The sequence below is a fragment of the Dama dama genome, chromosome 29 (assembly GCF_033118175.1).
Source record: "Dama dama isolate Ldn47 chromosome 29, ASM3311817v1, whole genome shotgun sequence".
NCBI lineage: Eukaryota > Metazoa > Chordata > Mammalia > Artiodactyla > Cervidae > Dama > Dama dama.
In genome coordinates, this window is record NC_083709.1 from 33,103,625 (window position 1) to 33,117,448 (window position 13,824).

Consider the following 13,824-nt stretch of genomic DNA (forward strand, 5'->3'; position numbering starts at 1 on the left):
AAGAATACTGGAGTGGGTTGCCATTTCTTTCTCCAGGGGATCTTCCCAACCCAGGGATCAAACTGCATTGACAGGTGGATTCTTTACGGCTGAGCCACCAGGGAAGCCCAACACACACACACATCTCAACCACCAAACCATCACTCAGACACTCCATGGCTGCCCATCCCCTTGGATCCTTCCACCCCTAGCAAGGGTCTGTGGAGGACCTAATAAGGACTTCAAGCCACATGAGTCTCATTCTGCCCAGATTCGCTGAGTAGCCTCTGCCAGGAGAGGAGTCAAGGAAATGAGGACTGCAGGGGGTGGGTGGCTCACCACCTTCTTCCTCATCCTTTCCTGCCTGCTGAGCTCTCTGTGCCCGAGTCTCATCTCTAAACAGATCATAATCCTTATCTTCCTCAGTGCTCTTGGGAAGGATTAAAAAACTTAATACATATGAAACACTTAACACAGGGCGTCGCCCCCAAGCTGCTGCTATTATGACTGCTAATAAAAATAATTGATTTGAGATGTTGTCTATGAGAAAGAACATATCCAGTTTTGAATCTCAGCTCTTTCATTCACATTAGCGTTTGTGCAGATCAGCCTCCCTGAGCCTGTTTCCTCATCCTTGCAATAGACGTGATCCACGCTTGCTCACGGGGCCATGAGGATCTCAAGTTTCTAGGGCAGCACTGACTCTGCATCCGGGGTCTTGGTCAGCCAGTTTTGTGGCTGCCTTGCCTGCTGTGGCTGACTGTGGCTGAGAGCAGGGAACTTCTGCTTTGTGGAGTCGGCGTCCATCTGCACTTAGAGTGGGAGGTATGTGGGGCAAGCAGATGGGGGTTAAAGTCAGGGAATACCGTGTTCTTGAACTGACAGTGATTCACAACACATCTGTGCAGATTGCTAAGAGTCCAGCCATTTGCCAAAGGGAGGGAGGTGGTGGGTGGGGGCGGGACGTGGGCTATGAGCAAAGGATGTTCTGTCCTGGGGAGGATAAACACAGCATCATTTGTGACCTAAAAAGGCTTGGTCAGGAGGACCACTGAAGCCTGTGGTCCATTATTTGGACTGTGCTTGGTCTCTCCGAGGGAGCGCCCCAGGCAGCTACCTGTGTTGTATCTGGGAGCTGTCACAGGCTGGACCCAGCTCTGCCTGACTCTGCATGGGACTCCTGGCAGCTGCCTGCATGGGGCCTGCTTTGGCTCTTTCTTGGGTAAGTGCTTCTCTTTGCTGCAGAGGGAAATGTGCCAGGGTGGTACCAGCTGCTTGGAAGGCCCAGTGAGAATTTGTTGAGTCTTCTGGGTCTTTTCCAGACCTGCACTGTCCTTTAGGCAAGCCGGCCCACCAATGACTAATTAGAAGCCCAGACACCCCTGCTTCACTCACAGTCCATGTGTCCAACCCTTCCCCAGGCTCAGCTTCAATTCCCCTCCTCCCCCAAGGTTTCAGAACCCTTGGCCTCCAAGCTGCAGCCTGGTTTCCTGTTGACAGCCTCACCCTCGCCCCTAGATACGGCTACTTTGGTCTCCTGGTGTGGTTTCTCTCCTGTGTGGTTTCTCCATCAGAATTAATGTAAAACTGTGATGATGCTGATACGGTCTCTTGGAGCCCAGCCTGGACCTTGGGGCTCTTTCTAGAACCTTTCCCTAGGTTGTGTTTGGAATGCAAGAGACCTAGGTTTGAATCCTTGTTCTGCCATTTATTGAGTCAATTGCTTGTCAACCCTCAGCTTGCTCACTGGTAAAAAAAGAGGAAATTATGGACCTTCTCAGAGTCAAGGTAAGGATTAAATGAGGTAATCCAAATATATGGATTAAATAAAAGAATGATGTGAAACAAATGAAATGCTTGACACATGATAAGCACTCAAACATGACTTTTTTTTCTTATCCTCACTAAGGATAAAATGCCTTTGCTTCCTCAATGTGACTTTTCTGTGCTGTTTGACATTCTCAGCTGACCTCAACTTATCTTGGGGCATGGGATGACTGTGATAAAGTTGGTTTTATTTTTGATGGCCACTTGGTTTTTTTAAATGCATACACACACTGTATTTGTATAGATCTATGTGTATTACACATACACACTCACACAGATGTATCTGTGTTTATCTGATTATTTACACCTGATCTAAAATTGGTGGTGTTACTAGCTAACAACTGAAATTTTGTAGTTATCTTAGAGTGGTACAGATGTGATCTGAAGTTTAGGGGAAGGAAGAGCTTGGGTTTGAAGGAACGTGACTTCCTGACATTGTCCCCTGGGGTCCTGTGGCCTTGTGTGTGGTACTTCTGTCCCTCCAGACACTCTTTGACATCAGAATGTCTTATTTTTCTTGCATCCTTTCTGCCTGAAATGTGGTATTTGTCCAGCAAATGTTTATTGAATTAAACTGTAGCTCTCATATAATGACCAGCTTTTCTTTTTCAATTCATATTTTTTTCTTTAAGAAAGTCAATACATAAGTTCTGATATCTTTGATAGAACTCAGGGGGTTATGCTAAATTAGGTTTTTCTCTTAATCCAGAGCTGTTGTTTTCTGCATTTAGCTTGGGATAGTACTGGCTCATCAGACCTAAAAAACAGGGGCTTTGAGGGAAAAGTTTGAATTGTTTTAGAGACAAGTAAAAGCCCCAGCCCAGGTTTTTCCCAGAATAGAAAACAACAGCCCCACCCAGGCTGGTCAACTGGGTGGAGCAAGTTATGATGCTTTGTTTCATATGGGATGTAAAGCAACAATCAGTCCTTTAGAAAGAATTCCCTTGGATATGATTGGTATCCTTATAAGCCACAGGAAGATGGAGGCACATGGGGAAATGCCTTGTGACATCTGAAGCAGAGATTGTCATGCATCTACAAGTCAAGGAATGCCAGAGCTGGCTGGCAAACCACCAGAAGCTAAGAAGACACTTCAACTTCTTTGAATCCACTTGCTACTCTGTTTTCCTATTTCTCTCCTGGCTCTTCTTTTTGGCTCCCTTGTATTTTCCACATTCATATGCTAGCCTTATTCCTACTGGTATTGAGGGCAGGTATTTTCCCCCTCGTCTTCCTGCTTCAGATGGTGATCTCCTCAGGCAAACTTTGACCTCTTCTTCTGTCCAGAGCTGGGGGCTGTGGTTGCACAGGTGGTTCACTGCACAAGGACTCCTGGTCAAAGGGACAAGTAGGGCAACAATCCTATGCTTGCCTGGCTGTGTATCCTGGCTCAAGCCCACACTCCTATAGGGGGCATCATTTAAAATTTTTTCATGATAATGCTGGCCAGCCTGGTTCTTATCCTGAAATTAGCTGTCCTCTGCCTTTTCTGTGCCTGTGGGTCTCAAGGTCTCCAATGGCCTCACCCAGTAGAACCCCATCTGTCTCTGCTTCTCTGCCTCTCCCCAGGATTCTCAGCCTTCAGGATCTCACTGAATTTCAAGAGCTTTCAGAATCTGTTCCTATGGTAGCTCTTTCTGTGGTGGCTGGTGGGCTGCTGAGGGGCAGCTCCCTTTAGCATCCAAAATGCTTCATCCCTGTTCTTTCTTCTCACCCCACAGCCTAAGGCAGCAGGAGCTGCAGGTGGTGGCGTCACCACAGCTTAGGATCCAAGAGATTCATTCCAGCCGCCAAAGCGCTAAGCTTTCCCTGTGATCACATGTTTTTGCACCAGCCAAGACTCACACATTCCTCCACAGACCCGCGGCCAGAGGCATGTGGGTATCAGCGACTGCTTAGAGAAGCTGGCCAGGGCCAGCTGACGAGGGAGGGAGGGCCCGGAGACTGCGCAAGATGAGATGCTTTTGCCACAACTGACAAGAAACTGTACGTCGTCGGAAATTAGAACAGCTGTGGGCTCCTCGACGCAGCAGATGGGTATGCAGGGAATGCTATGCAGCTTTAATCACATTTAACACGCCTGTCAGAGAATTGGGTCCATCTCAGTATTAATTTGGGTTTTCTGCATTGTTTGTTTGACAGAGTTCAGCCTTACCCTGCATGCTCCGCTCAGCATGGCTAGAAAGAAAATGATTTCCCTCCCTGGGTTTCAGCAGAGAGCAACAAGCACAGTTCTGCTGGGCTGGGAAAGTGGCAGGGTTCAAGCCAGGGTTGGGAGCAGGGTGAAGGGAGCCCTGTCTGCTCTCTTCCTGGCAGATCTCAGCTGAGGTTGGGGCAGTAGAGCTCAAGAAGTGGGCATCCCAGCCCTGATTATGATCACTGTGTGATAGCACCTGTGTGTGTGTATGTGTGTGTGTGTGAGAGAGAGAGAGAGAGAGAGAGAGAGAGAGAGAAAGACCTGTGATTAAATTCTGAATTTTTGAGCATGTCTATGAATCCACCATTCCAATATGTCTATTCTGGGTCAAGCCAGCACATAGTTTCTGGCCAGAAAAGGTAACTCTGCTGACTCCCAGCCCTCAGTGTCAGCATGATGCAACAGGAGGAGGGGGTTTGGCATCAGTAGATCACAGGTCAGTGTTTTCTGTTGCTTCCTTTGTTCATTCATTGATCTCTAATCATCCATGGAGCACCAACTCTGTCAAAGGTACTTTCTCTACACATGTTGCACATAAGTGAAAACAACCCTTCATTTGGTTAAGTCATCATGGCTTGGGTACCAACCACATGAAGACATGAACAGCCACCTTGGGTCAATGTCATGAGGATAAAGGAGGGAGTGTATGAACAGCATGTAGCACCTGCAGGACTAAGGGGTTCCATATATAAAACTGTTTTCTCTTCCTTCCCAGGAAGAGGACATTTTTAGCTTGTTTCCTTAAGTGGTTCCCACACGGTCTGCATCTTAGAACATGGTATGTCATCATCCGCTCATCCTACCAGTCCTGGCCAATGATCCGGGTTTTTCGGCCTGTTGGTAATAAAAACCTGTAGGTACTCCTTGGGCTATAAAGTTCTAAAACTGCTAATGAAATTAAGTTTTGCTTATTTGAATTGCAAAGGCATAATAAAAAATAGCTGGCCCCCAAATAATACCACTGCAGATGTCATGTCCCTAGAACTCTCTGTAAGGCATGAGAAACGGAAACCAAATGCCCGTAAACATACGCATGCCATCCTCAGGAAAAACAATCCTTTTGTCACTATTTGATGAGACCGGAGTCAGTGGAAGGGGGTGAGCTCAGAGAGCCGGAGTAGCCCACCCAGCTGTACTTCCCCTCTGGCCTGCAAAGGCCAGCCCTGGATGGCATGTTATTTTGTTTGGCTTTCTAGGTTAGCTTTCATAGCTTTTTACAGTATTTTTTTTTGAACACTTCAAAATAAAAATTTTGCCTTCTGCTTTTAAGATCTTTCCTTTTGTCATCTAGTTGGGATCCTGCTAGGCACAGAGGCTGAATTCACAGTGGCTGCCTACCCTGGACCACTGAAACTGTGTTATAAGCTTATTCACATGGCCAGGTTTGAACAATTACATTCAAGAAGTCTCTATGCAACTATTAATGTACCTGAAAGCACATTTGACGTGATATAGATGAGCAAGAGCATCCTGTGAAGATTATTGCTACTCATGGAATGAAGACTTGGCTATTGGTTTGTGGCTCCTAGGGACAGACTTGGCAGAGGTAGGATGGAGGAGAATGGTGGTTATCAAAGTCTAGAAGCATATGAATTGATAGCTAAGCCCGCTAACTGAATCACATTCCCCTTAGGCCACCACCTGGGTGTCTGATCAAGTCTGGTATGAAACTCAGGAATCTGCCCATTTCCTGTGCACCTCAGCATTCTAACCCAGGTAATCCAGAAGACCATATTCTGAAAAACACTGGCGTCCAAAAGGGAAAATACACATGGCCTATAAGTAAATGTCCAACATCACCATTACTTAAATATAAATTTATATGATTTAAACCTATCCAGTTGGTTAAGTATTTTCCTAAGTGATAAAACCCAACACAGGCAAAGAACAAAGTGGTGGCCACTCTCTCAGACAGTGGGGAGTGGGAACAGTGACCCATCTCAAGGGCATGGAGCATCAGGTGTAGCGGGGAGGACTTGGCCAGATATATTAAAAAGGCTTCACATATGTCTATTCCTTTAATCTGGGAGAATATTTTGAGGAATTTATCATAAAGGAGAAATTGTAAGTGTATGCAATATTGTAATGATACAAATGCCTATGTAGTTCATTACAGAGTTATCAATTCTATGAAAAACAAATAATTTAAGGGTCCATCATATGTGAAATAGATCGCCAGTCCAGGTTCAATGCATGAGACAGGGTGCTCGGGCTGGTGCATTGGGATGACCCTGAGGGATGGGATGGGGAGGGAAGTGGGAGGGGGGTTCAGGATGGGGACCACATGTACACCCATGGCTGATTCATGTCAATGTATGGCAAAAACCACCACAATATTGTAAAGTAAGTAGCCTCCAATTAAAATTAATAAATAAAAAAAAGAATAACCCACACACAAAAAATTTAAGGGTCCAGCATGAAAGATAGTTGGTTAAAAAAATATGCTGGATTTAACTGATAAAAAATTATATAGACATTAGAATGATGTCAGAAGGATATATAAAATTATAAGGTAGTTACCATGAAGCAATATTAACTGAAAAATATGCATTTATAAAAACCAGTTGTCCATACTTTATATTTTTCAGAGTTCCTATAATGAACATTCCTTTAATAGTTGAAAAGATACTAATTAATGTACTTTTAAAGGAGGGGAAAATTACCTTTGGCATCTGTCAGGCCTGGATTTGCATTTCTATCACTGATGGAGTGTGATTTGGGGCATTAATCTCCGTGTTTCAGATTCCTCAACTGTAAAATCGAGTAAATGCTAACAGCATATGGGTTTATCATGAGAATTAAGAGATAATTATGTAAATGCACTTGACACATAATAGAGTATATAAATGTTGGATTTTGTCTCCCTTTTCAAATTTTTGAAATCAGAGAAAGTACTAAACTCTGACCAAAGATCAAGAGAATTAATCTATTTTACATCAAACACAGAATTTCAACTTGTTTCTTTTGGGTACTTTTCTGAAAAAGGATTTCTTAGGGCTTATTAAATACCGTTGATGATGAAAACTGAAATTTGTCATTAATGACTGAAAGGGACTAATTGCAACCTCTGATCCTATTTGTTTCCCCCTTTGCCAGCTTTAACAGTTTGGAATAATTTTCCTCCTCCTACAATTTTAATAAAAGGAAATCTTATATTCCTTGTCTGGAGAGGCAGTAAAGCTCAGGCTATTGAAAATTTCCATCTCCTTAAAATCCCAGTCAGTCAGTCACTTCAGTCATGTCCGATTCTTTGCAACCCCTTGGACTGTAGCCTGTCAGGCTCCTCTGTCCATGGGATTCTCCAGGCAAGAATACTGGAGTGGGTTGTTATTTCTTCCTCCATGGGATCTCCCCAACCTAGGAATCAAACCTTCATCTCTTATGTCTCCTGCATTGGCAGGTGGGTTCTTTACCACGAAAGCCACTTGGGCAGCCCCTTTAAAGTCCCACAGAGTCCCAATACCATTTACAATAGCATCAGAAATGTATTAATAAAACACTAGGAGTAAATCTAAGGGAAGATGTCAACAGATTCAAAGAAAAGTATAAAACATTGTTGAGAGATTATTTTAAAACACCTAAATAAAAGGAAGGATGTGCCATGTTCATGTTCTAGAAGATTTAATACTATAGGGAGGTCAGTTTTCCCAGATTGATCCATTATGTATGTTTTGTTGTTGCTGCTGTTTAGTCACACAGTCATGTCTGACTCTGCGGCCCCATGGACTGTAGCCTGCCAGGCTCCTCTGTCAGTGCAGTTCTCCAGGCAAGAATGCTGAAGTGGGTTACCATTTCCTTCTCCAAGATTTCTTCCTGACCCAGAGATCGAACACATGTCTCCTGCATTAGCAGGTGGTTTCTTTATCATTAAGCCACCCGGGAAGCCCATAAGCATGTTTGCTGAAAGATATAAACTAGAATGTTTATAGTAGCACCATTTGTAATAGTCAGCAATTGGCAACAACCCAAATATTCATCATTAGTAAAATAGATAGATCAACTATGGTATAGTCCCCAAATGGAATGTTACACAGCAATGATCACACACAATCTACCCTTACAGATAAAATGGGTGAGTCTCATCAACATTACATGGCACAAAAGGAGACACGCACAAAAGAAAACACATATGGTTCCATTTATATAAAGTTCAAAAAACAAGCAAAATTCATCAGCATCATGGTTTCCCTTGTGGTGGAATAGTGATTGGAAAGGACCACAAGTGAAATTTCTGGGAGAGGGGAAGCTGGTAATGTTCTGTGTCTCACTCTGGATGCTGGTTACATGATTGTGTTCAGTTTGTGGAAATTTAAACTTTCTACTAATAATATGTATATATTTGATCTTCTAATAGGCTATCATTGAAGTTATGCTTTATTGAAAATTTTCTGTTTGGCCTTATTTTGATCTTTGGTAGCAGAGCCCCATCACACATCTGTGAGGGGAGAGGTGCTAAGGTGCTATGATTATGGTGTTAGGGTTGCCACAGTGGAAAGGCAGAGTGAGAACCTACTTCATACAGCTTCGTTTAGGGCCAGTATAGGTAGAAGAGAGATGGGAAAGTAAGGTTCATTGAACATCTGTTATGTGTCAATTCTTGAGTGCCTGTGAGCTTTTTTCCCCTTCAAACAAAATTATGAGATTCTTTATCCTTTTTAACATATTAGGAAGCTGAGGCTCTGAATAGTTAACTTGAAAACCACCAGGCAGATAAGAGATTTGTATTAATTTCATGAGGCTGTCATAATAAACCACCATAAACTGGGTAGCTTAAGGCAGCTGAAGTTTATTCCTTGGTGGTTCTGGAGGCCAGAAGTCCAAAATCAAGGTTTTGGTAGGGCTGCACCCCCTCCAAAGACTCTAGGGAACAAACTCCACTCCCTGTCCCTTCTGGCTTCTGGGGGCACTATCTAGGCATTCCTTGGCTGTAGACTGCATGGCTCTAATCTTGGTCTTCATCCTCACATGTCTATCTCTGTGTTTGTGTTTTCTCTTCTGTCTCTTGTAAGGACACTTGTTTTTGGATTTAGAGCCCAATTCATCTTGAGATCCTTAATTATATCAGCAAAGACTCCCCCCTCCACACTCACTTTCTTCAAGTAAAGTTACATTTACAGCTTCTAGGAGTTAGGACATGGATATGTCTTCTGAGGAAGACCACCATTCAGTCCACTATAGGAGTCCAGGTTTAAAAGGAAAACAAAGACAAAATCAAAACCATAAATCTAAAACCTGACATTGCTCCAGTACTAGAGATTTCTTCTTTGGTAACAGTGGTCACAGTTGATGTGTATACAGTCATTCAGGACAACTTCTCAGGTGCCCTGAAGTGTCTTCTGTCCTGTGCAGAGACAGAATGCGTCGGGAATTTGCACCCCATCTTTCTTGCTGCTTCTAGAGGATGTGTGGGTGACTGGCCCAGACCTGCCTCCCCAGGTGGATCCACCCTGTCCTCCGGTGCTCTGCTGGCTCCTAGCGACTCACAGTTGCTGTCTTCACAGAGTTGCCCTTGGTCACACTCCCCTAATATATTGCCTTCTTAAGAATCCCCATCTCAGACTTTTCTTCTTGGAGATCCAAACTAAGACAATAACTGCCATTGGCAACAGTCTACCTTTCCTGCCAGACCCTACTGCTTCATTTAGTTGGCAGGCACACACAGGTGAAGATCCTAAGGATGGGAATCTCAATTTTGACCCTGGATGGTGAGCGTGAGTCCCTGAGGCCAGGACTTGTGACCAGCCCCACAAGCCAATGGAATAAGACCTATTTTTATGGTGGGGATGAAATGGTCAGTTCATTAATCTGAGAAAAGATTTTTCTGTCTCCTAAAATGTGATCTTATCTTTCTAACTCTACTTTAAACAAAATAGTAAAAAATCTAGAACTCCTCAGCATTTAATTCTATGAGCCAAGTGAGCTATTAGTCTGGCAGGAGCATCGTCCAGACATCTTGGTTAGAAATGGATCAATGAGTTGCTGATGGACTTACACAATCAACATTAGTTCTTTTAAAGGCAGATTTGGAGGGAGGTCAAGGCGGCAAAAGTAGGAAGATACTGAGCTCACCTCCTCCCACAGACACATCAAAATTACGGCTACCGTCCAGCCCATTTTCAGAAAAAGCAGCACTGCTGGTCTCAGGGCAAGGTGACTCAAGGGAGTTTGAACAAAGATGGTTCGTGATTCTCCTTGTGAATGCTCTGGCATGAGTATGACCCAGCCTCTCCTGTGACTCGTGGGTACCACGGTACTCATGGCCTTTGCGCTTTTCTTTGTAGGTCTGCTCCTTCATCACTTGTTTGCCATAAGCCTTAACCCAGCTCTACATCTATATTAACTTTTAGCTTCAGATACCACTGCTGAGAACCTCTTTTTATTGGTATTTCTTAATTCAGTTTCCAGAGAGGGATTCTGATTGGCCGTTCTTATCTTTTTTGTGCCAGGCTGTGTCAACTCAACTGCCTGGCCAGCCTTCAGATCCCACGACTCAGATCAAGAGTCCAGTCTGAACTGGACATCTGGAGTCAGGCTGGGGTGAAGGTTGAGGAAGAAAGTCACGTGTCATGAGATGTAGTTGCATAAAGACTGCCTCTTTCACATGGATGGTGACTGAAGCAGGAAAAGTTACTGTTATGTCTAGTGCTGCCATTCAAGCTTCTATTCCTTTCCCAGTGTAGGGGAGAGGCCTGAGAAGGACACAGTCTCTTCATCCCCAACATGTAAGCCATGCTCCATCATCCTTGGGCAAAAAAAAAAGAGACACCAAGCTTCCTCTATTGTCATTGCAGCTTGCTGAAAATAACCCAGGACCAAGATAGGAGGCCTGGTTCTCCCCTCAGCCCTGACAGCAAAATGCAGTGGGCCCTTCACATTCCTGAGTTTCAATACAGTTTTGCCTGGAACCTCGCCAGGGTCCCCTTTGCCTATAAACTCTTTACTCCAGTCATAGGGCAGTGGTCAGGAGAGGGACCTAGGGGTGAACTGGCCTCCCCCTTGCACATGAAAAGTTGATCCTTAACCCAGAAGATTGATGGATCCTGTTCAAACATTAGTTGAATCAAGCCACTCTTCTGATCAAATTCTCTAAGGGCTTCTTAGCTTCTTAGCTCACTTAAGGTTAAAGCCCACGTCCCCAACGTGGCCTAGAGCACCCTGAATCATCTCCTCACCACCACTGCCTCACCATCTAGGTCTAGCCTCACCATCTAGGGCCAGCCTCACCATCCACTTCACTTCAGCCATAGGCCTCCTTGCTGGTCTGTAAACACACTAAGTGTGCTCCTGATTCAGGCATTACACTTGCTGTCCCTTTGGCTGGAAATTTTCCTCCCCCAGATACCTGCATGACCCCCCCCATCCATATGACATGACACCCCCATCCAGTCTATGTAGAATCACAACCCCCAGCTCTTCTACCCCACTTTTTGTTATACCCAGAGTCCTTGAGGCCATAACATATTGTGTCTTAATTAGAATTAAATTAAATTAATTAGAATTAAATCCAATTAATGTTGATTGTCTTAATTAGTTTGTTCGTTATCTACTCCACCACCCATCCACACATTAGAATATAAACTTCTTGAGAGCAGAAACTTTGGTCTCCTCACTCACATCCTTGGTGCTCAGAATAATGTCAAGCACACACTTGTTGATTGAGCAGAGATGTAAATCAGGTGCTGGGGACAAGGGTCACATTTCAACTGTGTGCATCCTCTGTAGTGTGTGGTAGTAGTTGGACACACAGCCTTCCTCCCCCTGTAGAATTTGCTGAGGGTGGATGCTCTTCATCTGCCCCCTGGCAGCCAAGTGTGACCTCGGCTTGGCCAATCGGATCCCAGCCTGGGATTCTGGATCAGGACTGAGTGATAAACACTGAGGGCTCTTCATCTTCATCTGCAGTAGCTGCGCCATACCAAGGGCATCGCTGCTGGGCTCCGAGCCGAGTCTCCTACTGATGTTTCACTTGGCTCTGGCTTCCTGCACATACCATGGGTCACTGGTAATCTTCCAACAAGTTTCTTTTCTGCTGAAGGGAGCCAGGGTAAATTTCTAGAGCTTTCACCAAGCACCCTGACCAGAACAAAACCAACTTCTCAGAGGTTGCTGCCATAGTTTTTCTTCATTGTTTTGAGTTGCCTAATCAGTCTGTTGGTTTATTTCAAAGACTGGTTTACATGTTTATCAGAGAGATAAGTGAGACAGTTTGGGGTTTTATTTGGTCAATTTCCTAACTTGCTTTTGAAGGGATTGTAGCCTTGTTAGAAGATCAGTTCCTTGAGAGAGAGATGGGGTCTATAACCGTCAGGGGTACCAGGGCAGCATCTAGAACAGAACCTGGCACTCGTTTCACACATTTGTGGGACAAATTTTTCAGGCTGAACTTCTCCATTAAGGGCTACGTCAAACCATGAAACCCCTCAACAGCAGTTCTCTCTGGATGATGTTAGAAGTGGTGACAGAAATCTCCTCCTTTTATCTGTTGGAGGGTCTTGATGTCTATTACACCACCGAGTCCCTATTAGGTCTCAGAAGGATATTGTCTTCTGGTCTCAGTGCTCCTCCTGAATTACTAGTTTGAATTTTGGCTTTTAGACTCAATGAATCATAAAAGTCAGTCATTCTCAAAGGTGTGTGATTGGCATTTTGGATGGGACAACGCTGCTATGGAGGGTTATGTACTGCGGGATACTTAGGCTTCCTGAGCCCACCCACTACATGTATAGAATACTCTCAAGTCATTGTGAAAAAATAAGCGTGCGCTATAGGACCTCCTTCCCCTCTCCAGATGGGCTTCATCTGAAGCTGTGTTTTCCTCTTTGCTTTGGCCGTTAGGAATCTCAGTGCCAAAGCTAGTGAGTGCCTTCAAAGATCTACAAAGACTCTCATAACAGGCAAGTTATATACAATTTTTGCAAGAGGATATTTTCATTTTTCTTTCCTAACTTTTTAAACTGAATTTCCTTACTGTTTGTTAAAAATTGTTAGTATTGGAGTATAGCCAATTAACAATATTGTGATAGATTCAGATGAACAGTGAAGGGACTCAGCCATATATACACATGTATCCATTCTCCCCCAAACTCCTCTCCCATCCAGGCTGCCGCATAACATTGAGTTATCTGTGCCATACAGTTGGTCCTTGTTGGTTAACTGTCAGTTTTAAATATGGCAGTGTGTACCTGTCCATCCCAAACCCCCTTTCCTCTATCCACCCCCTGTCCCCCACTGGCATCTGTAAGTTCATTCTCTAAGCCTGTGAGTCTCTGCTTTGTAAATAAGTTCATTTGTATCATATCTTTTTCGGAGAAGGGAATGGCAACCCACTCCAGCGCTCTTGCCTGGAGAATCCGAAGGACGGAGGAGCCTGGTGGGCTGCCATCTATGGGGTTGCACAGAGTCAGACACGACTGAAGTGACTTAGCAGCAGCAGTATCATATCTTTTCAGATTTTTAGATTTCGCATATAAGGGATGTCATACAATATTTCTGCTTCTGACTTCACTCAGAATGACAGTCTCTAGGTCCATACATGTTGCTGCATCCTGTTTTTTGCTGGGTTTTACATATTACAATATTATATGCACTTTTGTAAACCTCCTCAATTTTTTTAAAGTTTATTTTTAATTGAAGTATAATTACAATATTGTGTTGGTTTCTGCCATACATCAACATGCATCAGCATCAGTCAGTTCAGTTCAGTCACTCAGTCATGTCTGACTCTCTGCGACCCCATGAATCGCAGCACGCCAGGCCTCCCTGTCCATCACCAACTCCTGAAGTCTACTCAAACTCATGCCCATCAAGTTGGTGATACCATC

General features: G+C 44.1%; 1 protein-coding gene across 2 annotated transcripts in view; it reads left to right on the top strand.

Annotated features, from left to right (window-relative positions):
• The first annotated feature begins 1,034 nt into the window (after positions 1 to 1,034).
• Positions 1,035 to 13,824, top strand: part of LOC133048812 (splicing factor U2AF 65 kDa subunit-like) — a 50,702-nt gene continuing 37,912 nt past the window's right edge. The window contains exons 1-3 of one of the 2 annotated variants that reach the window (XR_009691123.1): positions 1,035 to 1,201; positions 1,718 to 1,767; positions 3,528 to 3,649. The gene's annotated coding sequence lies outside the window, so the exon portion shown is untranslated. Of the gene's footprint in view, positions 1,202 to 1,717; positions 1,768 to 3,527; positions 3,650 to 13,824 lie in introns of those variants that run through there. The other variant, XM_061132595.1, reaches the window with a different exon arrangement.